Genomic DNA, 24,945 nt, shown 5'->3' on the forward strand with positions numbered 1-24,945 from the left:
ATGCTCATATCACTGCACCCCAGCCTGGATGACACAGCAAGACCCTGTCTCAAAAAAAAAAACAAAAAACAAAAGTTATTGCAATATAATAGTAATCAAGACTGTGTGGTGTTGGCACAAGGATAGACATATAGATCAATAAAATAGAATTGAATGTCTACAATTGCATGAAATAAACCCATAAACCTTCTGTTAGATTTTTTAATTATTTCAATCATTTTGTTACATTTCTCTGATAAATTTCTGAATTGCTTTTCGGTATTATCTTGGAAATCACTGTGTTGCCTTGAAACTGCTGTTTTGAATTCCTGATCATAGAGCTTGCCTATTGTCATCTTGCTAGGATTGGTCACCGGCTCTTTACTTTGTCCTTTTGGGGAGGTCATGGTTCCCTGTCTGCTATTGTTTCTTATGGATCTATATCTATGTCTTTGCACTGAAGGATGTGTTAGTTATTCCAGCTTTCTCTGTCTGGTTTGTTTTTGTTTTTCTTTTTTTTTTTTTTTTTGAGACGGAGTCTTGCTCTGTCGCCCAGGCTGGAGTGCAATGGCTGGATATCAGCTCACTGCAAGCTCCGCCTCCCGGGTTTACGCCATTCTCCTGCCTCAGCCTCCCGAGTAGCTGGGACTACAGGCGCCCGCCACTTCGCCCGGCTAGTTTTTTGTATTTTTAGTAGAGACGGGGTTTCACCATGTTAGCCAGGATGGTCTCGATCTCCTGGCCTCGTGATCCGCCTGTCTCGGCCTCCCAAAGTGCTGGGATTACAGGCTTGAGCCACCGCGCCCGGCCTTGTTTTTGTTTTTCTTAGATACGTTTGCTTAGCGATTCTTTGCAGTTTATCTGTTGAGTACCTTTTTTACTAGGTCACTCTCTCCTTTACGGTGCTAGGTGGCACCTTAAGCCCAGGTGTGTCTTTGCTCTAGCAAACATTTTGAGATCTGCCCATCTTGAATGAGGGAGTCCCAAAGGGGCTACCCTGGCAGGGTAGGAAGGCTAGCTAGGGGTTTCTGCCCAGGAGACTCTCTCATCTGAGTTTTGGGATATTGCTGGTGATTATCTTTGTGCTGGATATTTGTTTCTGTTTTCTGTGGTGAGAGTGAAGCCAGCTTGCTTCTACTCCACCATTTTGGACCTAGTACCAATGCAAAACCCATATATCTTTGGTCAACTGATTTTTTAATAAAAGTGCTAAGACCATTCAATGAGGGAAAAGTAATCTTTCAACAAATAGTGCTGGGGCAACTGGATAGTCACATGCAAAAGAATAAAGTTGGACCATTGCCTTGCACCATATACAAAAATTAACTCAATGTGAATTGACTACATAAATTAAGAGTTAAAACTATAAAACTCTTAGAAGAAAACATATAGAAAAAGCTTCATGACATTGATTTTGGGAATGGTTTCTTAGACGTGGCAGCAAATAACAAGCAAAAGATAAACTAGATAAATTTTTTCCTACATCAAAATGAATAACTTTTGTGCTTCAAAAGATACCATCAAGAAATTGAAAATAAAACCCATAGAATGGGAAAAAAATATTTGCAAATCATATATGCGGTAAGAGGCTTGTATTCATAATGTATAACTAACTCTTACAACTCAATAATAAAAGATAAAAACCTATTTAAAAATAAGCAAAGGATACGAATAGACATTTCTCCAAAGAAGACATACAAATGGTCAATTTGCAAACAAAAAGATGGTTAGCAACATTAGTCATTAGAGAAATGCAAATCAAAACCACAATGATGTGTCATTTCATACCCACTAGGATAACTAGAATCAAAAAGTCAAATAAGCAAAAACCTGGGGAAATTTGAACCTGGAACCTCAAACACTGTTGGTGGGAGTGTTGAATGGGGTAGCTACTTTGGAAAACAATCTGTCAGTTTCTCAAACTATCAAAAAGAGTTACTGTATTACCTAGTAATTCTACTTTGAAGCATGTACCCAAGATAAATGAAAGCAACCCATGCCCACACAAAAACTTGTATATCAGTGTTTGCAGCATTTTTCGTAATGGCTGAAAGGTAGAAACAATCCAAAGTGATTAATGGGTAAACGAAAATGGTACATCCATATAACAGAATGTTATTTGGTCCTAAAAATGCATATTATTTGACCATAAAAACATCCGTGCTACAACATGGATGAATTTTGAAAACATTATGCCAAGTGAAAAAAGCCAGACACAAAAGACCATACATCATATGGTTCTATTTATATGAAATGTCCAGAACAGGAGATCCATAGAAACAGAAAACAGATCAGTGGGTTCCAAGAGTTGAAGGATATAGACTCATAGCTGAAAAGTAGAGGGTTTTCTTGAGATGATAAAAGGTTATAAAATGGACTCTGGTGATGGTTGTACATATCTATGAATATATTACAAAACACTGAATTATACACTTTGATTGAGTACATTATATGGCTATGTGAACTACATCTCAATAAAGTGTAAAAACATAACAAGAATTACCAATATCATGAATAAAAATGGGGCATGAATGCAGATCTGAAAGATATTAAAGGAACAAAAAGGAACTAAAAATATCTTTCCAAAAAGAAAACAGCAGGTCCAAATGATTTTAATGGTGAATTCTATGAAACATATAAGAAAGATGTTTTACCAGCATTAAACATACTCTTTCAGAGAATAGAGAAAGCAATTTTTCCTAACTCATTCTGTATAACTGACATTACCCTAATATAAAAACCAAGCAAGAAAGGGATACAACAGATTAATAAACCTCATGAAAATAGACATAAAATTCTTTTTTATTTTCTTCTTCTCGCTCTGTCAGCCAGGCTGGAGTGCAGTGGCGTGATCTCGGCTTACTGCAACCTCTGCCTCCCAGGTTCAAGCAATTCTCCTGTCTCAGCCTCCCGAGTAGCTGTAACTACAGGCATGCACTACCGCACCCGATTAATTTTTGTATTTTTAGTAGAGACAGGGTTTTACCATGTTGATCAGGCTGGTCTTGAACTCCTGACCTCAGGTGATCCACCCACCTCAGCCTCCCAAAGTGCTGGGATTACAGGCGTGAGCCACTATGCCCGGCCAACATAAAATTCTTTCACAACATCTTGGAAATTAAATTCAACCAAACAGAAAAGAATGACTTAGCATGACCAAGTGGGGTTTGTCCCAGGTATGTAAGGTTGGTCTAACACTCAAAATTAAAAATGTAATTCACCATATTAAGAGAACAAACAAAAAGTCATATGATTATCTCAATAGCTTTGGACAAAGTAATTGAAAAAATTTTAATTCTGGATATCAATCCCTTCTCAAATATATGACTTACAAGTATTTTTTTCAATTGCCTGGGTTGTCTTTTCACTCTGTTAGATAGTGTCTTTTGATGCACAAAACTTTTTAACATGTATTTTTTTGTGGCCTGGCACATTTGTTTTTGTAGTTATGGCAAGAGTTCTTAGATTAATTTTAATACACCTTTGACTCCAGACACAATAGCTCACAAGCAATCATTACTTAATTTATAAAAACATCTCTTCTATGACAACATGGGTTTCAAGTAATAGTTTTATTTTTCTTTCCAACTTTTATATTAGGTTTAGAGGAGTACATATGCAGATTTGTGACATGGGTTGAAAAAATTTAACACCTCTTTCAAAAAATTTCTCAGTATAGAAAGAATTGAAGGGAGCAGCCTTTACATGATAAAGCACATCTATAAAAGCCTTAAATTAATCGCACACTGAGCACTTTTCCCCCGATCAGGAGTTGGAAAAGGTTATCTATTGTCTCCACTTGTATTAAACATTTTACTGGAGATCACAGTAACTGTAAAAGGTAAGAAAAATAAAATCATACAGATTAAAAAGAAAAAAGTCCCTTTATGCATAGAAAACATAATTGTATATGTAGAAAACACTACCCGATATACAAAAAAACTACAAGAGATAAGAAGGGAATTTACTGAGGTGCCATATAAAAAAGCAATTACTTTTGCTGTATCCGACTACATACCAATAGACAGATACATAGACATAGATATATATGTGCTCGTATATATACACATATATGTGAGTACATGCATATATATACATGCATATATATATGTCTATATGTACACACACACATATACACAAAATGCATACCATGATAGTGGACCAGAAAAAGTTAAGTCATTCACTTAAGATAACGTTTAAGACAGGTAAATCATCCATTTCGGCCAGGACCCTGAAAGTTTTCTATGAAATTATTACCAGAGATATCGGTGTCCATGGGGCATAAAGCTTTTAAGCCAGGATAGATCCTGCACCCACCTGATGTCATCTCATGTCCTTGCCCCCAGGAGAAGATGCCACAAACTGTGTAGGTAGCTGCAAAGCTCAGTTAGAAAAGAAATGCCCAGTTTTGCTGTGCTGACAGTTGTTGGTCTCTGCAAACGTAGAAGATAAGAAAGAGAAATAAAAGGCATGCAGGTTGAAACAGAAGTAATCTGTTCAAGCCTGTAATCCCAGCACTTTGGGAGGCCAAGATGGGCGGATCACGAGGTCAGGAGATCGAGACCATCCTGGCTAAGACGGTGAAACCCCGTCTCTACTAAAAAATAAAAAAACTAGCCGGGCGAGGTGGCAGGCGCCTGTAGTACCAGCTACTCGGGAGGCTGAGGCAGGAGAATGGCGTAAACCCGGGAGGCAGAGCTTGCAGTGAGCTGAGATCCAGCCACTGCACTCCAGCCTGGGTGACAGAGCGAGACTCCGTCTCAAAAAAAAAAAAAAGGAAGTAAAACTGACTTTATTCTTACATGATGCATGGAAAATATATGTAGAAAACCCAAAGGAATCTGCACACACACACAAAAAAAAACCAAAAATAAACAATGAATTTAGCAAGACCCCAATAATATAAGGTGTGTGTGTATATATGTATGTGTGTATACAAGGACTATATATATACATATATATTTAATGCATTTTCTGTGTTCTACCAATGAACTATTTGAAAATAACATTTGCAAATCCCATAACATACTTAGGGATAAATTAGCAAAAGCCAAGTAAGACCTATACACAGAAAACTACAAAAGAATAGCTGCAAACTTTCTCTGTAAAGGGCCAGGGAGTAAATAATATAGGCTTTATAGGTCGCGTATGATCTCTGTCACATATTCTCTGGAATTTTCTGTTGTTTTTAAAGACCTTTTAAAGACACTAACATCATTCTTAGCTAACTGGCCTTATAAAAACAGGCTGAGTGGGGCGTGGTGGCTCACACTCTTAATCTCAGCACTTTGGGAGGCCAAGGCGGGTGGATCATTTGAGGTCAGGAGTTCGAGACCAGCCTGATCAACATGGTGAAACCTGTCTCTGCTAAAATACAAAAATTAGCCGGGCGTGGTGGCGGGTGCCTGTAATCTGAGCTACTCAGGAAGCTGAAGCAAGAGAATCGCTTGAACTCGGGGGTGGGTGGAGGTTGCAGTGAGCCAAGATCATGCCACTGCACTCCAGCCTGGGTGACAGAGCAAGACTCCCTCTCAAAAATAAAAGTGAAAATAAAACAGGCTGTGGGCCATATTTGCTGACCCTTGACCAATGTTTATACCCTTGCTGAGAAAAAATGTAAAAGATTGAAATACATGGAAATATATCCCATGAGATGGATTAGAAAAGTTAATATTGGTAAGTTTTCCATTTTGGCCAAACTCTGAAATCTGTTCTGTGGAATTATTATGGGAGATCCTGGTCCCTTTGGGCACAAGGATGTTAAGCCAGGGTAAATCTTGCATCCACCTGATGTGCCATCTTTTATGTTTGCTGAGACAGCTGAGTGGTTGGCTGCTGGGGTCCATTTGAAGAGAAAGGCCCTGTGGCAGGTGCTGACAAGTGGAACTCCCTGCCCTACATCTTCTGAGGAAACTGGAACCCAGCCAAAGAAGACCTTCCAGTAGGCAGTGCCTGTGATCACTGTAGGTGTGCATGGGGCTAAGTACCCTACAGGCTATAAAACATAGTAATGCACGATGCACACATGATAAGGCGGCATCACAGTACAGGTAGTTAAATTCAGGAACTCTGGAATCCGAGAGCCTGGGTCAAATCCTGGCAGGGCCACTACCACCTGTGTGAGCCAAGGAAGGTTCTCAAGTTTTACAAATGCTGTTTTACCAAATTTGCAAAATGAAGAGAACCTGCCTGCCAGGTAGAGCTATTGTGGGAAGCAACATCCAGGAAGGTCTGAGCATCTGGTCTCCAAGTCAAACCTTCACAGCCCAGATGGGGATGCCCTAAGTTCATAGCCTTCTAGGCGACCACAGAGAAGTGCCGCCTGGCTCCAGGACTCGGAGAGGCGCAAGAGAGCTTCCTGAAGGAGGCGGCATCCTCCCACGCTACCTGTATAGAGAGGAGAGAAGGGAAACTGGGTCCTCTCTAGCGGTGTGGCGGCTGCCTGCAAGGAAGCAGCTGGGGGCGCTTGCTCCCTGCCTGCGCTGGTGTCTTCTCCCTACACTAGCCCAGGCCGGCTGCAGCGGCGGGGCTGCCTGGGCGGAGTCAGGAGACAGCACCGCCCGGCCCTTCCCCAGGCACCTTCCCTGTGAGCCAGGTCCCTACTGTGGGAGGATATGGGGAGTTCCCGCCTCCAGCTTTGGGCAAGGTCTGCCTCCAGAGTCCCCAGCGGCAAGGGCGGGAGCACCCACGGGCACTGGTTGCCAAATCTCCCACCCTCAGGCCAGGTGCCGAGCGAGCCTCGGCAGTCCTGAATCCCCACTTAACGGCGGGGAGCCGCTGGGAGCCTAACGCCTGCAACCACTCGGTTGCAGCTCGAGTCCGGTTGGGATCGGACCGTTGGACCACACCGTTGGCCCTTTGTTGTATTTCTTCGCGCCCTGGGCTCGCGCAAGCTTTCTCTGCCAAGCGTTCCAACGGCCGCTCACCGGCATCTGGCTAAAACAGGGTGCGCTTCGCCTCGGCGTTCCCACTCCACTCCAAGGATCCAACAGCGCACAAGCTGCTCTTCACGGACAACTACCTCTGCAAGCTTCACCCCGGCCCCGCCACGCCCCACAGAGTTCCCTGTCTGGTCTAGATCACCTCGCTCTCCCTGCACCTCTCTCCTTGGCCTAGCTCGACAAGTGCTTCCCGCGATCCTGCACCTCTACCCCTCGGTTTCATCGCCGCTAAGGGGTGGTGGCGTCTGATCCATCAGGCTCTGCGCTCCTCATTCGGATCCATCCTCAATGTCCAGGCAGGACTCTCACATGAAGCCGGTGCTGTCTGCTGTTCACTCTAAGATGCTCAGCCACGCAGGACAGTTACGATCTGTCATCCAGGGCGCAAACCGACTCTCCTCCATTGCTATCTGAGTAGGCAGTCTCCTCAGTGAGGTCGATCCCATCCTTACTGCCTAGATCCCTGCCCAGGAAGACTGAGATGAGGACCCTAGGAGAGAGCAGCCAGGCATAGTGAAGGTGAAGGATGAGTATAGTGATCCCAGCGCAGAGACGCTCCCCTACCCCCACCCATCGCAGTGGGAGTGAGTCATCAGATCTATCCCCAAGACAACGAAGTCCTAACTTCATTCCCGTGCAGTCCCGGGCCATTGAAGGGAAACCTCCTCTCCAACCCCCGGAAGACGCCTTAGATGAGAAAGAGGTATTGTATGAGCTCATTCATCAAAGGCCATGCCAACACCAGCTCAGGCAGTGCTGCTAGGGGATTCCTACCTCTCTGGAGGTCCAGTTCTCTCTGAAGACAGAGAAGATGAAGGGAAGAAGGGTTTCAAACAGGAACTCTCAACCCACGTCTGCCAGTTGTAGACTCTGTAAACAAAGTTCCAACTCGCCTGCTGCTCCCACTGCCGCTGCTATTTTTTGAGGTCAAGGTGAGCTGCCCAACCTCTCCTAAGCTTTTTTGTATAGTCATTGGAGAAGATGTAGGCTTGAATAAGAAAGCCCCAGTCTAACCACATGTTCTTAGAAGAGAAAATCAAGGCCCCTTCAGATAGCAGTGCAGTGCCCTCAGCCTGCCCCTTCCTTCTTCCTGCTTGTTGCAGGGACAGCAGGCACCCCACCCTTGGCCATTTTCACCTTGTAGTTTGCTGATACTATCATGTTATCAGCCACTGACTTGGCTGTCCTGTCTTCCAGGCTCCCAGTCCCTTCTGCCCCTGTACTAGTCCTCACCCCATATACAGATCATTAACTCTCTTTTTTTTTCTTTCTGTTCTTGTTTCTCCCCTTAGGTTCAATATCATTTGGGGAGTTCCCCTTTATGGGAATAAAAGCCATTTCCATTTCTATCCCTCATCTGCAGATTTTTTTTTTTTTTTTTTTGGAGGGGGCGCACTATTTATTCATCCCAGGCTGGAATGTAGTGGTGCAATCATGGCTCACTGCAGCCTCAAACTCCTAGGCTCACACCATCCTCCCACCTCAGCCGCCAGAGCAGCTAGGACTACAGGCATTATTTTTTTGTAGAGATGGAATCTCGCTATGTTGCCCAGGCTGGTCTGGAACTCCTGCTTTCGAGTGATTCTTGTGCATCAGCCTCTCAAAGTGCTGGGATTACAGATGTGAGCCACCATACCCAGCCCAGACCACTACTTTTTTTTTTTTTTTGAGACGGAGTCTCGCACTGTCACCAGGCTGGAGTGCAGTGGTGCGATCTTGGCTCACTGCAACCTCCACCTCTCAGGTTCAAGCGATTCTCCTGCCTCAGCCTCCAGAGTAGCTGGGACTGCAGGCGTGTGCCACCACGCCCAGCTAATTTTTGTATTTTTAGTAGGCAGTCTCCTCTGTGAGGTCAGTCCCATCCTTACCGCCTAGATCCCTGCCCAGGAAGACTTCACCATGTTGGCCAGGATGGTCTCTATTTCCTGACCTCATGATCTGCCTGCCTCGGCCTCCCAAAGTGCTGAGATTACAGGTGTGAGCCACCACGCCTAGCCTAGATCTCTACTTTTGACCTCACCACATCTCCTAACCCCTTGCCCTTTGCTTCAAGTCTACCTCCTGCAGAATTGAGTCATCTATCAGTCTAGTCATCTAATCAGAATCTATCTAGTCATCTAATCAGAATTAATTCATTGTGGATTTTTCTCCCTTTTTCTTACAGATTCTTCCACCTGTATGCCCATCTTCACAGACCAGCCCATCACTGGTGCCTCAAGCATTTTCACTATTACAGCCAGTAATCTGCAGACATAACCTCAAGCCTACTTTGTACTTGGGTATAAACTACATGGATACCAATCCCTTTTCACAGGTTTCCATCTCCTGGTCTCCCCTAGGATCTAGGATGAGTATTCTCCCATTTGACCAGTTCCATCCCAGTATGGAGCAGATATCCCTTGTAAGGAATGCAGTCTCTACCCACCCACCTGTTTTTATGGTCAACAGCCCTACCTGAATTTCCAACATTGCCTTTTGACCAAGGAAACACCTGTCAGCTGAAATCTAGTGTTCCTGACAGGCCTCAACAGGAAGCCACTCTCTTCAATGCCCTATCTTTTCTGGCCCTCCTACCACTGCTTCTGCAGTCACTTCCACTATAGTAAGCAGACCCTCTTCAGACTGCCTTTGACTCTGATGAAATCAACATGGATACCATGCCCATTTCCCCATCTGTTATCTTCCTGTCTCTCCCTGCAACATTAATAGCTGTTTCCCTTTGAAGAACCTGGCAGCCCCCCAAAACCCTTCAAACTTAACCAGTGACAGCACCACTGTGTCAGCTTTTGGGAATTTGACTCCCCCATGTCCACCTTTGGCATCTGCTATGGTTTGAATGTGTCAACCAAATTTCGTGTATTAAAAACTCAATCCCCAAATTCCTATGTCAATATGTTTGAAGGTGGGGGCCTTTGGGAGGTAATGAGGATTCGATAAAGTCATCAGGGTGGACCCCTATAATGGGACTGGTAAGAGGAAGAGACAGCTGAGCTGACAGGATCTTGCTCTTGCCATGTGATGTGCTCCACCATGTAATGACGCAGCAAGAAGGCTGTCACCAGATGCCGGCACTGTGCTCTTGAATTGCTATCAGGGGACAGTGCCATACCTCTGGTTGGAGACAGATGACTTCTGTACAAAGCTTATGACCTCAGTCAGAGTGCCTGGGGTTCAGGTGGGTGTAGCACGTCTGTTGCAGGTGCAAATGTGTGTTTAAAAGTCCCCATATTCCTGTCTCCCAATCAGAGTAGTAAGGGCTCACCTGGACAAAGCACAGAGCTCTAAGGGGTGGAGACTACACCATACCTGTGCGTGTCTATATGTCTCTTTCTACAATGACTCAGATATTCCTGACCAGACCCTATTTGTTGTAATCAGAGGGTATAACAGCATATAATTTTAGGGAGCCACTCCTATTCTTGCCTTCAGTCAGAACACCCAGAGTCCATCCATTCAGAGTAGCACTTTTGACTTTTTTTTTTTTTTTTGAGATGGAGTATTGCTCTGTTTTCCTGGCTGGAGTGCAGTGGCATGATCTCGGCTCATTGTAACCTCCACCTCCCAGGTTCAAGCAATTCTCCCTGCCTCAGCTTCCGAGTAGCTGGTATTACAGGTGCCCACCAACACACCTGGCTAATTTTTGTATTTTTAGTACAAACAGGGTTTCAGAATATTGGCCAGGCTGCTCTTGAACTCCTGACCTTGGGTGATCTGCCCACCTCAGCCTCCCAAAGTGCTGGGATTACAGATGTGAGCCACTGTGCTCAGCCCCCTTTCAGAACCATTGAGAAAATTCTTGTGCTTGGAAGCATTTGTGTTCCTAGCTTTGGTCAGAGCAACTTCCTTTCTGGTGTGGACATGGCAAGCAACAGTCTTGCTTTTGGGGCACTTTTTTGCATGCTCAGAGCTCACTGGAGACAGAGATTTGGGGTGGCCAATTGATTTATTTTATTTGGTGAAAGAATGAGGATCTCACCAACTAAGGAGCAAAAGCTTCCTCTAGAAGCAGAGAGAGGCCACTATCAGTCATGAATAGACCTTACACTTTAGGACGGAGGCTCAGCCCCACCTAGAGACAGCAAACAAACCAAACCTGCTCTCTGTCCTGCTAAAGCAAGGTGGAAGCCCACACATTGTGAGGCAGATGAGACCAGTCAGAATTCAACACACTGGTATCAAGCAGTTCCACTGTGGGGAGTAAAGAAAACTAGTTAGGTATCATTAACCATGCATCCCTGGCTTTGACTGTCAGCCTGCCAGACCTAACCCCTGGCCCAATTTTCCTGTCTTGAAACTAGAAGGAAAGAAAAAAAGAAACTAGAAGGATGCTCCATGCTACCTACAGCTGTCTCATTTCCCATCACCCATTTGCCTTGGTGGGCCCTCACCTTTCTTTCCTAGATTATATATAAGATGGGATGACTTGTCCTTTCCTCCTCCCTCTGTGCTTCTCCCCCCACCATCTGACCTCAATGTAGGCCAGATATTCTGGACATGTGTTAGATGACACTTGACAATTTTATCCTTTCAAAATGCTTAACTGGCCGGGGGGTGGTAGCTCAAACCTGTAATCCCAACACTTTCGGAGGCCAAGGTGGGTGGATCACCTGAGGTCAGGAGTTCCAAGCAGCCCGGCCAACATGGTAAAACCCCATCTCTACTAAAAATACAAAAATTAGCCAGGAGAGGTGGTACATGCCTATAGTCCCAGCTATTCAGGAGGCTGAGGTAGGAGAATCACTTGAACCTAAGAGGTGGAGGTTGCAGTGAGCGGAGATCGCACCACTGCACTCCAGAGTGGGTGACAGAGCGAGACTCTGTCTTGAAAAAAATAAAAATGCTTGAACATCTGAAGTGTCTTTTTCTTTCACTTTGACTTAGGTGAATCATCCCAAACATTCATACTTGAACCAGAGAGAGTAGATGTGGTATCCAGGCTCCTGGGCCTGTAGAAACAAAGGAACTAAGAGCTCGTACTCTGTAATTACTGAAAATGTTAAGCCTAGGTGAGCATATTTTTCCATTTCATCTAGGAGAATATGTATATACACATATATATGAGAGATATGCACAAATATCCTGTTTTTAGAAGCTGTTAGCATTCTGCTTTAAAAAGAAATCGTTATTTGGCTGGGAGTGGTGGCTCACGCCTGCAATCCCAGCACTTTGGGAGGCCAAGGTGGTCAGATCATGAGGTCAGGAGATTGAGACCATACTGGCCAACATGGTGAAACCCTGTCTCTCATAAAAATACAAAAAATAGCCTGGCGTGGGGGCGCATGTCTGTAGTCCTAGCTACTTGGGAGGCTGAGGCAGGAGAATCACTTGAACCAGGAGGCAGAGGCTGCAGTAAGCCGAGATCGCGCTACTGCACTCCAGCCTGACGACAAAGCAAGACTCCCATCTCAAAAAAAAAAAAAAAAAAATCAAGGAAATGCCCAGATGAGACCTATTTGGAAAACTGACTAGGCTGGCTGTACTCTAAACCCCTAAATATTACCCCACAAGTGCTAAAATTTCATCCAGATCTGGCTGATGGTAGAGCAGTTCTCATCTCTGCTAGACTTATGTGCTAAAGTAAAATATTTTCATATACCAGGAGAACCATCAGAAGCTAGTGAAAGTGATGCATACAAGCATTTCCTCAGCTCCTTAAATTTTAGTTTATAAAACAGTTATGATTCTACATGAGAGTCTTTCTCGGGCCTTACTCGTATTGAGTTCAAAGACATCTCTTAGCCAGGCACAGTGACACATGCCTATAACCCCAGCACTTTGGGAGGCTGAGACAGGAGGATCACTTGAGGCCAGAAGCTGGAGACTAGCCTGGGAAACATAGTAAGACCCCACCTCTACAAAATCTAAAAAATTAACTGGGCTTGGTGGCATGCACCTGTAGTCCCAGATACTTGAGAGGCTAGAGCAGGAGGATCACTTGAGATCAGGAGGTCAAGGCTGCAGTGAGCTGTGATTGCACCAATGCACTCCGACTTGGATAACAGAGTCAAACCCTGTCTCAAAAAGAAGAAGAAGAAGAAGACATCTTTCACCCCAGCAGAATTTACAAGGCAGTGTGGGAGATAAATGAACAACCAGAAATTGCAACTAGAAGGAATGGTGATAGGGAGAAGGGAGCAGGTGAGGAAGAAGGACATAAAACTAAGTCTGGGGGAGATAAAACATGAACTGCACCTTAAAGAAGGAACAGCCAACTAGGTGGAGAAAGTCTATTTCCAAGGTCAAGAAAATTGCATGTGAAGAGGCAGGGAAGAAAGAGAGCCAGTGGGACACCAGGAAGATAGTCAGGTATGCGTAGAAACTGAAACCAAAGTGGGAGATGTGGCTGCAGCATTTGGCAAGCACACATTTTGACAAATATATATACAATGATGGGACATTTGTTCATTATCCTGAGCATATAGGGAGTCACCAAGGGATTGGGAACAAAAAAAGTGGCACGATTCTATGTATGCTTGAGAAATACACTGTGGCTACCTGAGAGGGAGATTAGATGGGTGCCACACCAGGGGTGAGGAGACTAAGGGACTCCTTGCAGTGACTAAAGCAAAGTGAGACAATGGCTAAAGCTGTGACTAAAGCAAAGGTGAGGACTTGACAGTGGGGATGGCGAGGAGGCAACAGAAGATAAAGTAGAGTAGGTGACAGCAAGGCCAGGGCTATTCTAGCCATCTGGCTTGGACAAATGGACATGAGTCATTTGGACAAACATATAGTGAGTTCAGTTTTTAGCTGTGAAGTCCAGGTACTACTCAGGAGGCCATTCATTCATCTTTTTTTTTTTTTTTTTTTTGAGACAGAGTCTCACTGTCGCCCAGGCTGGAGTGCAGTGGCGTGATCTCGGCTTACTGCAATCTCTGCCCCCTGGGTTCAAGCGATTCTCCTGCCTCAGCTTCCCGAGTAACTGGGACTACAGGTGCCCTCCACCATGCCCAGCTAATTTTTTTTTTGTATTTTTAGTAGAGATGGGGTTTCACCATGTTGGCTAGGCTGGTCTTGAACTCCTGACCCTCAGGTGATCCACTCACCTCAGCCTCCCAAAGCGCTGGGATTACAGGCGTGAGCCACCGCGCCCGGCTCATTTATCAATTTAACATATTTATTGAATATCAAGGATGTACTCGGGACAATTTCAAGTAGCATCAATTGCAAAAAAAGGTAAATCCCTGCCTTATTGGTGCCTCTATCTTAATGGGGCGGGGGGAGAACATGGACAACACACATAAAAAACATGTGCATTATTTTGTAGATTAGCTAGTTAATGAGTGCTATAGAGGATAAAGCAGTTTGTGGGAAACTAAATTTGGGAGTAAGGAGAATCATGGGTGTCTGTTTTTACACAGGATGGACAGAATGGGTCCCCCTAGGAAGGTGAAATTTAAGCAAAATCAAGAAGCAGGCAGTTGAGGGAACCACGCAGATATCTGAGAGAAGAACAACCCAGAGAGTGGGAATAGCCACTGCAAAGGCCCAGAGGAAGGCTGCCCGGGGTCCCAGGGAGTAGATATTAAAGCCAATGGAGATAGCATGGAGCCAAGTATGACAGCAAGAGGAGGAGAACGCAGAGGACAGGGCACAGTCTATGAAGACCTTGTTAGAAGTCATAAGAAAGGGGCCTTTAACTTAGAAATGGGAATGATTGGAAGACTTTGGTTTTTTTTTTTTTTAATTTTAATTTTTATTCTAAGTTCCAGATACATGTGCAGGTTTGTTACATAGGTAAATGTGTGCCATGGTGGTTTGCTGCACCTATCAACCCATCACCTAGGTATTAAGCCCTGCATGCATTAGCTATTTTTCCTAATGCTCTCCCTTCCCCCACCGCACTCCCCAGTAAGCCCCAGTGTGTGTTGTTCCCCTCCATGTATCCATGTGTTCTCATTGTTCAGCTCCCACTTATAAGTGAGAACATGTGGTGTTTGGTTTTCTGTTCCTGAGTTAGTTTGCTGGGGATAATGGCTTCCAGCTCCATCAATGTCCCTGCAAAGGACATGTTCTCATTCCTTTCTATGGCTGCATAGTATTCCATGGTATATATGTACCACATTTTCTTTATCCGGTCTACCACTAATGGGCATTTAGGTTGATTCCATGTCTTTGCTATTGTGAATAGTGCCTCAGTGAACATACACGTGTGTGTATCTTTGTAACAGAATGATTTATATTCCTTTGTGTATATAATTGCTGGGTCAAATAGTATTTCTGGTTCTAGATCTTTGAAGAATCGCCACACCATCTTCCACAATGGTTGAACTAATTTACACACCCACAAACCGTGTAAAATTCCTGTTCCTGTTTCTCTGCAACTCTGCTAGCATCTGTTGACTTTTTAATAATAGCCATTCTGACAGCATTGTTCTGTAGCTGGGCAGGAGCATGGAAGCCAGGAGAACACCAAGAGGCTAAGGCTGTGGTCAGGGCGAGGGACAGTGATGGCTCAGATTTGGCAATAGTGATGGAACATTACCTCTGGTCTGCCTCTATTTCCTTTCCATCTGCTGCTCCCACTAGGTTCATGTTGCTGTGCTTAGAGTTCATCAGAGAAGTCATCCAGTCTGGGCTTTTCTTTGTGTGGAGTTTTTGAAAACTGGCTCAATCTCTTAAAATTTATTCAGATTTTCTATTTCTTCTTAAGTCAGTTTTGGTAGCTTGTGTGTTTCCAAGATTTGTCCATTTCATCTAGGAGAAAAACATACACACACATGCATGTGACATATATGTATATATATCCTGGGATTTTTTATATGACCATTTTTTACTTAGAAATGTGTATTCTTCCCTTTTTGTGTCAGTAACAAACAAAAGATATACAAAGAATTTGAGTACACTAAAGAGTTTCAGATATGGATGAAAGATACCAAGAATAGGAAGAATGAATCTGCTCCCTGGGTTGTACACGATAATCAGGTAGGAGCAGGAAGGTCACAACAACCTTGAAGAACAATGAATTAGCTTTGACAGAACAAGGGGTTGCATAACATTTTTAAAGTAGAAAAAACATTAAGTGTTTTATTGTTAATATTTTTAAACATTTACTAATAAAGCAATGTTTTATTATTAAAGAAAATATAAAGTTTAGATTGATTGTTTATATAATCTTATAAGGCCAAGCATTCATGCCTATAATCCCAGCACTTTGGGAGGCTGAGGTAGGCAGACTGCTTGAGCCCCAGGAGTTCGAAACCAGCCTGGTCAATATAGCAACCCTGTCTCTACAAAAAATTTAAAAATTAGCCAGGTGTGGTGGCACATACCTGTGGTATTAGCTACTCAGGAGGCTGAGGCAGGGGGATCGCTTGAGCCCAAGAGATGGAGGCTGCAGTGAGCCATGATCGCACTACTGCACTCCAGCCTAGGTGAAAGAGTGAGACCCCGTCTCTAAATAAATAAACAATCTTATAAGTATAAAAATCTTAAAAGGTCTAGCCGGGTGTGGTGGCGCATGCCGATAGTCCCAACTACTTGGAAGGCTGAGGTGGGAGGATCATTTGAGCCCAGGAGTTTGAGTGTGAACTGTAATCACACCACTGGACTCCAGCCCGGGCAACAAGAGTGAAACTCTTATCTCAAAAATAATAATAATAATGATAACAATAATAAAATTAAAATAAAAGATCTATCAATTAATAAGTTGATCATCATTTAAGGATATAGAAATCCTGCATGGCCTCTGTGTTACTGTTTTTTGATCCATCATTTGATTTTATTTGCATCCTGTTTTGTGAGATTTTTCCTATATGTATATCAACACTCAGTTTGGAAAAATACATTCGCCAGGCGCGGTGGCTCAAGCCTGTAATCCTAGCACTTTGGGAGGCCGAGACGGGCGGATCACGAGGTCAGGAGATCGAGACCATCCTGGCTAACCCGGTGAAACCCCGTCTCTACTAAAAAAATACAAAAATCTAGCTGGGCGAGGTGGCGGGCGCCTGTAGTCCCAGCTACTTGGGAGGCTGAGGCAGGAGAATGGCGTAAACCCGGGAGGCGGAGCTTGCAGTGAGCTGAGATCCGGCCACTGCACTCCAGCCTGGGCGACAGAGCAAGACTCCATCTCAAAAAAAAAAAGGAAAAATACATTCATCCTACATTTCGGAGAGTATATGTCAACATACAAACACTCCTTCTCCTTATTCATATCTACTGGCCAACTTCTAAAAATAAAAATAAAACTGAAATCACAGATAATGTAGACAGAACAATGAAAAGACAGAAGGCCAAGACAGAAAGATGAAGCTGGATGTGGTGACTCACGCCTGTAATCCCAGTACTTTGGAATGTTGAGGTGGGCTGATCACTTGAGGTCAGGAGCTCAAGACAAGCCTGGCCAACATGGCGAAACCCCGTATCTACTAAAAATACAAAAAAAATTGCCACATGTGGTGGCGAGCACCTGCAGTCTCAGCTGCTTAGGAGGCAGGAGAATCACTTGAACCTGGGAGGCTGAGGTTGCAGTGAGCTGAGATCGCACCACTGCACTGCAGCGTGGGCAACAGAGCAAGATGAAGGGAAGGGGAGGGGAGGGAAGGGGAGGGGAGGGGAACGGAGGGGAGGGGAGGGGAGGGGAGGAGAGGGGATGGGAGGGGAGGGGAGGGGAGGGGAGGAGAGGGGAGGGGAGGGGAGGGGAGGGGAGGGGAACGGAGGGGAGGGGAGGGGAGGGGAGGAGAGGGAAGGGGAGGGGAGGGGAGGGGAGGGGAGGGGAGGGGAGGAGAGGGGAGGGGAGGGGAGGGGAGGGGAGGAGGAGGGGAGGGGAGGGGAGGGGAGGGGAGGAGAGGGGAGGGGAGGGGAGGGGACGGAGGGGAGGGGAGGGGAGGAGAGGGGAAGGGGAGGGGAGGGGAGGGGAGGGAAGGGGAGGGGAAGGGGAGGGGAAGGGGAGGGGAGGGAAGGGGAGGGGAGGGGAAGGGAAGAGGGAAGGAAGGAAAAGAAAAAGAGAGACAGGGAGGGAGGGAGGGAGGGAGGAGAAATGTGTTATTTTGAGAAGAGGAAATTGACGGAGAAAAAAAGGAAATGGCATCCCCATAGAGAACTGGCCACTCTGCAGAGGTGTGCAGGGGAAGCGCCAATCCACACTGTGTTCTGGGCCCTTCAGCACTTCTTGGGGTGATTCTCAGGACCTGGATCCTGTCCTCAGATATGGGGACATATCCCACCATGCTTTTTGGGGACCCTTTGAAGTATGTTCTTCAGAACAGGGAAAGAGAGCATTGTGAAGGTGGTGCTAACATGTTCCAGAGGGGAAAGAACAAGTGGCTGACCTTCATAGAAAGCAGTAGAACCTCCAGCCTGACTACTTGTGTGGGGAACAGCTGGCTAGAGCAGTCTCTAAGAAGCCTAGTGAGCACAGGTGCCTGCGAGGGTCTTCAGGGAACAGAACAGGTTGACTCCAAGTTTGTATCTTTGCAGTTGAAAGGTGCTATGTGAGCTCCACTTGTTGTTCCCAAAGACTACTTCTAGGAGCACTTCAAGGACTGGCCATGTGCTCTGCCATTTTAGCAGGACTCACCACAAGGAATGTCCTTGGAGGAAGGAGAAAGAATATTTACTGATACCCTGCCGTGATCAGAAACTTCCTCTAAAATATTGAGAAATATTGTCACTTTCATAAGCTATTACAAAGAGACAACTTCTATATATTATGTCATAAAAGCTCAGATGCTAGAAATGAGACATTAGCTTGTGTTAGGCAGGAATCTAGACCCAACATGGCGGCGTTACCCGGCGTAGCAGGCCTTTTGTTAAAGACTCCCTTCACCCTTGTACACACCCGCAGACTTACATGCGTCAGAGTTCCGGCTGGGCAACCACACTCCCCCATGACCTGCAGCTCACCTGCATTCCACAAGTTGGTAAACAGCAGTTTCGGTTGACAGTTTCCAAAGACCCCTTCCTCATGACCCTTACTCAACTCCTGCCCTAGTAGTTTAAAGACCCCCCCAGGCCCTGTTTGCACAACCAGCTTCCCTACCTCTCAGGCTATAAGAAGCCCCTACCTTCCTCCCTCAGCACAACTTCCTCGGCCCACGCCTTTGGACCGAGGAACCTCGCCCGCAAGCCCTAATAAAAGGCTATTCTCACTGCCATTTGCCTTGTGTCTTCATTCCCGGTTTGGCTCCAGCCTCAGTTTACCTTTACAGCTTGGAGTACCCATATCTTTAGGATCTGCTGGGTTAGTGGTCCTAATTCTAAAAGAGGCCACTGTTGACTGGGACACAGCAGGATCCTTTTGAACTAGCTAGCAGTCATGGCTGCTCCCCCTGGGGACTTTGGAAGAGCTGCTCCATGAATGTGCCCAGGGAAGTGGCTCTGTGCAGCACCAGGGGTGGACTGTGGTGGCCATGGAAGTGCTCCCTTGGATCTACCTTCATGAGACCTGTCAGGGCACAGGCACAGCTGATGGACAGCTTCCAGGAGCAGTGCTTTAGATACACCACAGGGTTTATTCCAGGTCTCCCTTCCCCTAGGCTCCTCCCATCTAATGACCATGTACAGCAAAGGTACAAGAATCTGGCCTTTCCTGCCCAGTGGGATAATCCTCTACAGGGTTTGTATGGCTCCAGGACTCCCCACTAGCCTGGTCAAAAACTTATCAGAAGTGTGCTGAGATGTGACTCATTTGCTACCTAGTCCTTCCTTCTTTCACTGCTTTCACAAGTGGAGGAAAAACTCTCTCCAACCGTGTTTTTCCTCTGCACTCACACTACCATCACAATCATCAACACAGAATAAGCCTTATGTGACCAAATGTAGGGGTCCAAGAAGTGGACACCAGTTGGGTGTCTTCCAATTCAGTTCCAACACTACCTACATGGAGATAGCTCCATATCCCACAGGTGGTAGTCTCAGTCCCCAAGACTGCCCCCGCCACCCCATACCCTCAGACACCAATCACAAGTCCGGTTCTCCAGAACTTCTGACCAACAGACTTCAAGTTACAGTTCCCACAGCCCCCTCTTTGGGTTTAATTAATTTGCTGGAGCAGCTCACAGAACTCAGGGAAGCACTTATTTACATTTACTATTCTACTGTATCATAAAGGGTATTACAAAGGACACAGATGAAGAGATGGTACGGGGCAAGGAGCACAGAGCTTCCATGCCCTCCCCATGCACACTATCCTCCAGGAACCTCCATGTGTTCAGCTATCTGAAAGTTCTCCAAAGCCAGTTCTCTTGGGTTCTTATTGAAGCATTCCTTCCCCCAGCGTATAAGGCAGGACCCTCTCAAGGGAGGGTCTTAAGACCCACAATCAGAAAGGCAGGGGAATGTTTGAAATGCTTGTTTCCTGGTGCCATAAAGAAATAGCACTTGAACATAAATTTAATTTTCTCAGCAAGGCCATTTTTATGCTTTCTGCAGAAAGGGTACACTCGCCAGCAGTTTTAACACGAGAGTACACCGAACAAAGGAGACAGGGTCATTTATAACCTCATGCATCCACCCTACTGCTGTGTCCAGTTTCCATTGGCTGGAACGGGACCTCACATTCTGTATTTGTACTGATTGGCTAGTAACTTAGAACTTTTTAAAAGAGGTAAAGGCAGAGGAGAACAAAGGAAGGAGGAAGTAACTTGTGGAATGCTGAGAAAGGTGAAAACACCTTCAAATAAGGAAGAGGAACACGTTATGACCTAATGCTTGCTTGGATCGGTATAAGCATGCCAGGGCAAATATTTAGGCTAAATTGTGGGAGCTAACAACATAAAGTACATTGATTTCTTTATTATGGTTAGCAGATATTTAAGAATGTTAGCACAGGTCTTTGAATAAATTTTGCTTCTAAGAGAAGTTACTATTTATTCCTAATTAGACAGGGAGGGAAATCTTTGAAGAGAAACCTCTACTTTACTTTTCACAGGAAGATTACAATCGTGCCTTGGGGCAGGTGAAATGAGGGCAGGAGAGATTCTGTTTCCTGAGGTCTGCCCTTCAGGCCCAACACACCCAACATTATAACAAAAGACTGTACCAAGAGCTACGAGAGTTATGAGCCAGGAGCCATGGATGAAACCCAATATATATGAATTTTTTGCCTTTGCAAAAAATTGTAAGAGAAAATTCTGGCCAACTCCATCTTGCCTTTAACCTCCAAACTGCCCTTGGTCATTCCTGGGCATAAGTCAGCCTAACTTTGGAAGACAATAGCTCTTCCCCAAAACTAAACCACTCTTGTAAAACTAACGAAAGGCTACCAGGTTAGGAAAATCAGAGGGGCCTGAATTCTACTAAGATGTAGGTGTAGTTAAACAATTACCAGCCACTATTCCAGAGGTCCCAAGATCTGCAACTTCCCCAGTTCCTCCTGTGTTAATTACTATGTTAATGGTAATTAACATCACTATTGTGGAATCTAAGGCCTTTTGAGATGTCTTTTTAGGCTTTTGCATTTCGACAACCAGATGGTTCCACCCAACCTGTGACTCAAGCAGTCCTGTTGCCCCCACACAGAAGCAGACTTAGTGCACGAGGACCATTTTCCTCATCCCTACGATTGCATTCCCCAACCAATCAGCAGCACCCATTCCCTAATCTCCTGCCCACCAAAATATCTTTGAAAAACCCCAGCCTCCAAATTTCAGGGAGATTGACGACTAATAACTCCATCTCCCTCGTGGCATGGTCAGCCTCTCATCAAACTTTTTCTTTACTGCAAAGCCATGGTCTCAGTGGATTGATTTTTTTCTGTGCAGTGGGCAGGAAGAACTGATTGGGTGAATAGAGGCTCCATTAGGGGCCAAATTTATATATATATATATAAAAATAAAATAACACAAAAGGAATCTCACAGGTACTGAGTTTTTGTTTTGTTTTGTTTTGTTTTTGAGACAGAGTTTTACTCTTTTTTTTTTTTTTTTTTTTATCATTCAGGAAGTTTGTTTACTGAGCATCTACTATGTAACAATGGTACAATAGAGAGTGAGAGTTTGGTTAACAAAATGGAAAAATCTCTATGGCATTATATTAGGGGATGTGTATATTACACACAAGTGTAATAAGTGCTGCAAAGAAGAAAAGGGAACTGACAAAATCTTTAACACGGCCTTGCTATCCATTCTAGGTCCTCACAGGAGAAAGAGCCATGTAAAATGATGCCCATCTCCCCAACACCTGCCTTGCTTTTTCTAATCAGTCCATTTGCTAAGTGATTGGATACAATCTTAGTAATTTTTTGTTTGTATGTTTTTATCCCTTTAGAGAAGCTTAGATTATATTTCCTCTATGGGCTTGTGGAAAATGAAAGTATTGCTATCTCCTGGCACTTAGACAAGGAAAGGGTATGCAGATTTGTAACACCTGCGAGACAGAGTTTTACTCTTGTCCTCCAGGCTGGAGTGCAGTGGTGTGATCTCAGCTCACTGCAACCTCCACCTCCCAGGTTCAAGCAATTCTCCTGCCTCAGCCTCCCAAGTAGCTGTGATTACAAGCATGTGCCACAATGCCTGGCTCATTTTGTATTTTTAGTAGGGATGGGGTTTCACCATGTTGGCCAGGCTGGTCTTGAACTCCTGACCTCATGTGATCTGCCTGATTCAGCCTCCCAAAGTGCTGGGATTACAGGCATGAGCCACCACACCCAGCCAGCATTCTGAAAGCTCTCTCTCTGCACTTCTAGCTTCCCTTTATCCTTTGAAGGTGCTTTCCCCCAACAATTCCCTTGCGTCTAATCCTATTGTTGTATCTTCCCTTCGGGGGACACCTGCACTGACAGAACATGTTATATGTTGGTTTGGGACAAAATATGATTTCTAGTTGTCATGCTTACACGTAATTTGTTGCCACCATATCAGCTGGAGAAAAGTCCTTCCCTATACCTTTAAAATGCTTGTTCACTTCCACTTGGAAACTGTGAATGGCACCAATGCCAGGCTAGTGGTTTTAGAAAGTGGCTCTCCAGATCTAAAATGCTTTCATGGGTGAACTCCCTGTGTCCTTGTATTTCCCTATTAGCTTTTTAGACTCTTCTGATTTCCACAAAATAGAAGTTGCATATGGAAATATGCAGTTAGATGGGTCACCTGACTCCAATTTCAGCCCTCAGTCTACCACCTGAAAAAGCCCAGGAGATCTCAGAATTCTCCTAGTCTAAATTGATCCTTTTATTATAATTATTTTTTCTTGAGATAGAGTCTCACTCTGTCACGTGGGCTGTTAGATCAATGACTCAAAACACAGCTTCTTGGTCTTCCTCTGAATCTGCAGTACAAAAGATTTTCTGCTATCTCTATTTCTGATAGCCTCTTCCTATATTGATACTTTCTTTTTCTTTTTTTTTTTGAGATAGCAGAGTCTCACTCTGTTGCCCAGGCTGGAGTGCAGTGGTGCAATCTCGGCTCACTGCAACCTCTGCCTCCCAGGTTCATGCCATTCTCCTGCCTCAGCCTCCCGAGTAGCTGGGACTACAGGTGACCGCCACCATGCCTGGCTAATTTTTTATACTTTTAGTAGAGATGGGGTTTCACCATGTTAGCCAGGATAATCTCGATCTCCTGATCTCGTGATCTGCTCGCCTCGGCCTCCCAAAGTGCTGGGATTATAGGCGTGAGCCATGGCGCCTGGCTTGATACTTTCTTTACTAACCTACGTAGATTGCTTGCTTTAACAATTCAGCCAAATATTTGATAACATCAAATTAATTTAACTCTATCACAAGTTGGGTTCACAGGCAAGCAGACATTGAGATGGAGATTATCACACAGGACAATTATTTGGAATGGCTCTTGGCCTCAGTACCTGGGGAAGGTGAAGAAAGTAAACAGTATTGGGCAGAGGGAGTAGACATGTTATACATTCACAACAAAGGCCTCAGCCAATTCCACAGGAAGCTCTGGATCTGTAAAAGACCTTCAATGTGGTCCCAAGTTGGGGAGGGAACCCTAGATTTTATCTTCTCACATTAACTAGTCAATAAATGTGGGCATCCTCCTGCCAAAAGGGCATTGTTCTGACCACTTCTTCATGGAACATCTTCATGTGTCTCCAAATCACTCATTCCCTCGACTCCTTTAAATATTTGCTCAAGCAGGCCGGGCGCGGTGGCTCAAGCCTGTAATCCCAGCACTTTGGGAGGCCGAGACGGGCGGATCACGAGGTCAGGAGATCCAGACCATCCTGGCTAACACGGTGAAACCCTGTCTCTGCTAAAAAATACAAAACACTAGCCGGGCGAGGTGGCGGGCCCCTGTAGTCCCAGCTACTCGGGAGGCTGAGGCAGGAGAATGGCGTAAACCCGGGAGGCAGAGCTTGCAGTGAGCTGAGATCCGGCCACTGCACTCCAGCCTGGGCGACAGAGCGAGACTCCGTCTCAAAAAAAAAAAAAATATTTGCTCAAGTATCATTTTCCCTATGAGATCAACCCTACCCCCTCTATTTCCTACTGGAGTCCCTCCTACTCCACAGGCTTCTCATCACTGGATTCTGCTCCTCATGTTTCCTTTCCTATTGCACTTTTCACCTCATAAGTCACTATGTAACTTATAACATAAGTCACAGATATGTAACATAGGTTACATAACTTATAACACCTTATAAGTCACTATGTAACTTGTAACATTTCCTTTATTATTTATTGTGTGCTTCTCTCAACTCAGATTAAGGTAGATACATTTCTTTGTTTGTTCACACATCTAGAAAGCACCTGCAACAGGGCGGGTGCTCAGTATTTGTTAAAACACACGGGAACCATGGCTTTGCACCTGTTTACTCTCTCTAAATCTACCCTCAACAATTCCTTTCCCTCCACATTTACGATTGTTCAATGTTATCAGGAAGAGAAATAAATCATAATCTGAAGGAACAAAAATTTAATTTAAATCATAATCTGAAGGAACAAAAAATTAAGGAAAAAATTTAATGGTAGCCACAATTCTAGTAGAACCATTACCTCAACTAAATTTCCTCACATCTCAGAACTCAGTAATCTGTACTTACCTCCCACTGGAACGTATCTTTTCTCAGGCATCACAGATAATTTTCTTCTCCAGTTATCTTATGATTCTTTTTGTATAATTTCATT

General features: G+C 44.7%; 2 long non-coding RNA genes across 2 annotated transcripts; one reads left to right on the forward strand and one right to left on the reverse strand.

Moving 5' to 3' along the window:
- Positions 1 to 6: 6 nt before the first annotated feature.
- LOC117092329 lies at positions 7 to 6,449 on the reverse strand. The gene is made up of 3 exons (XR_004440751.1): positions 6,367 to 6,449; positions 4,297 to 4,412; positions 7 to 44 (listed from the first exon to the last, which is right to left on the reverse strand). It is a non-coding gene; the product is annotated as an uncharacterized LOC117092329 (long non-coding RNA).
- Positions 6,450 to 6,478: 29 nt separating this feature from the next.
- Positions 6,479 to 9,799, forward strand: LOC117092326. Its single transcript, XR_004440748.1, has 2 exons — positions 6,479 to 7,852; positions 9,085 to 9,799. It is a non-coding gene; the product is annotated as an uncharacterized LOC117092326 (long non-coding RNA).
- Positions 9,800 to 24,945: the final 15,146 nt, after the last annotated feature.

Source organism: Trachypithecus francoisi, unplaced genomic scaffold (genome assembly GCF_009764315.1).
Source record: "Trachypithecus francoisi isolate TF-2019V2 unplaced genomic scaffold, Tfra_2.0 Lachesis_group12, whole genome shotgun sequence".
NCBI lineage: Eukaryota > Metazoa > Chordata > Mammalia > Primates > Cercopithecidae > Trachypithecus > Trachypithecus francoisi.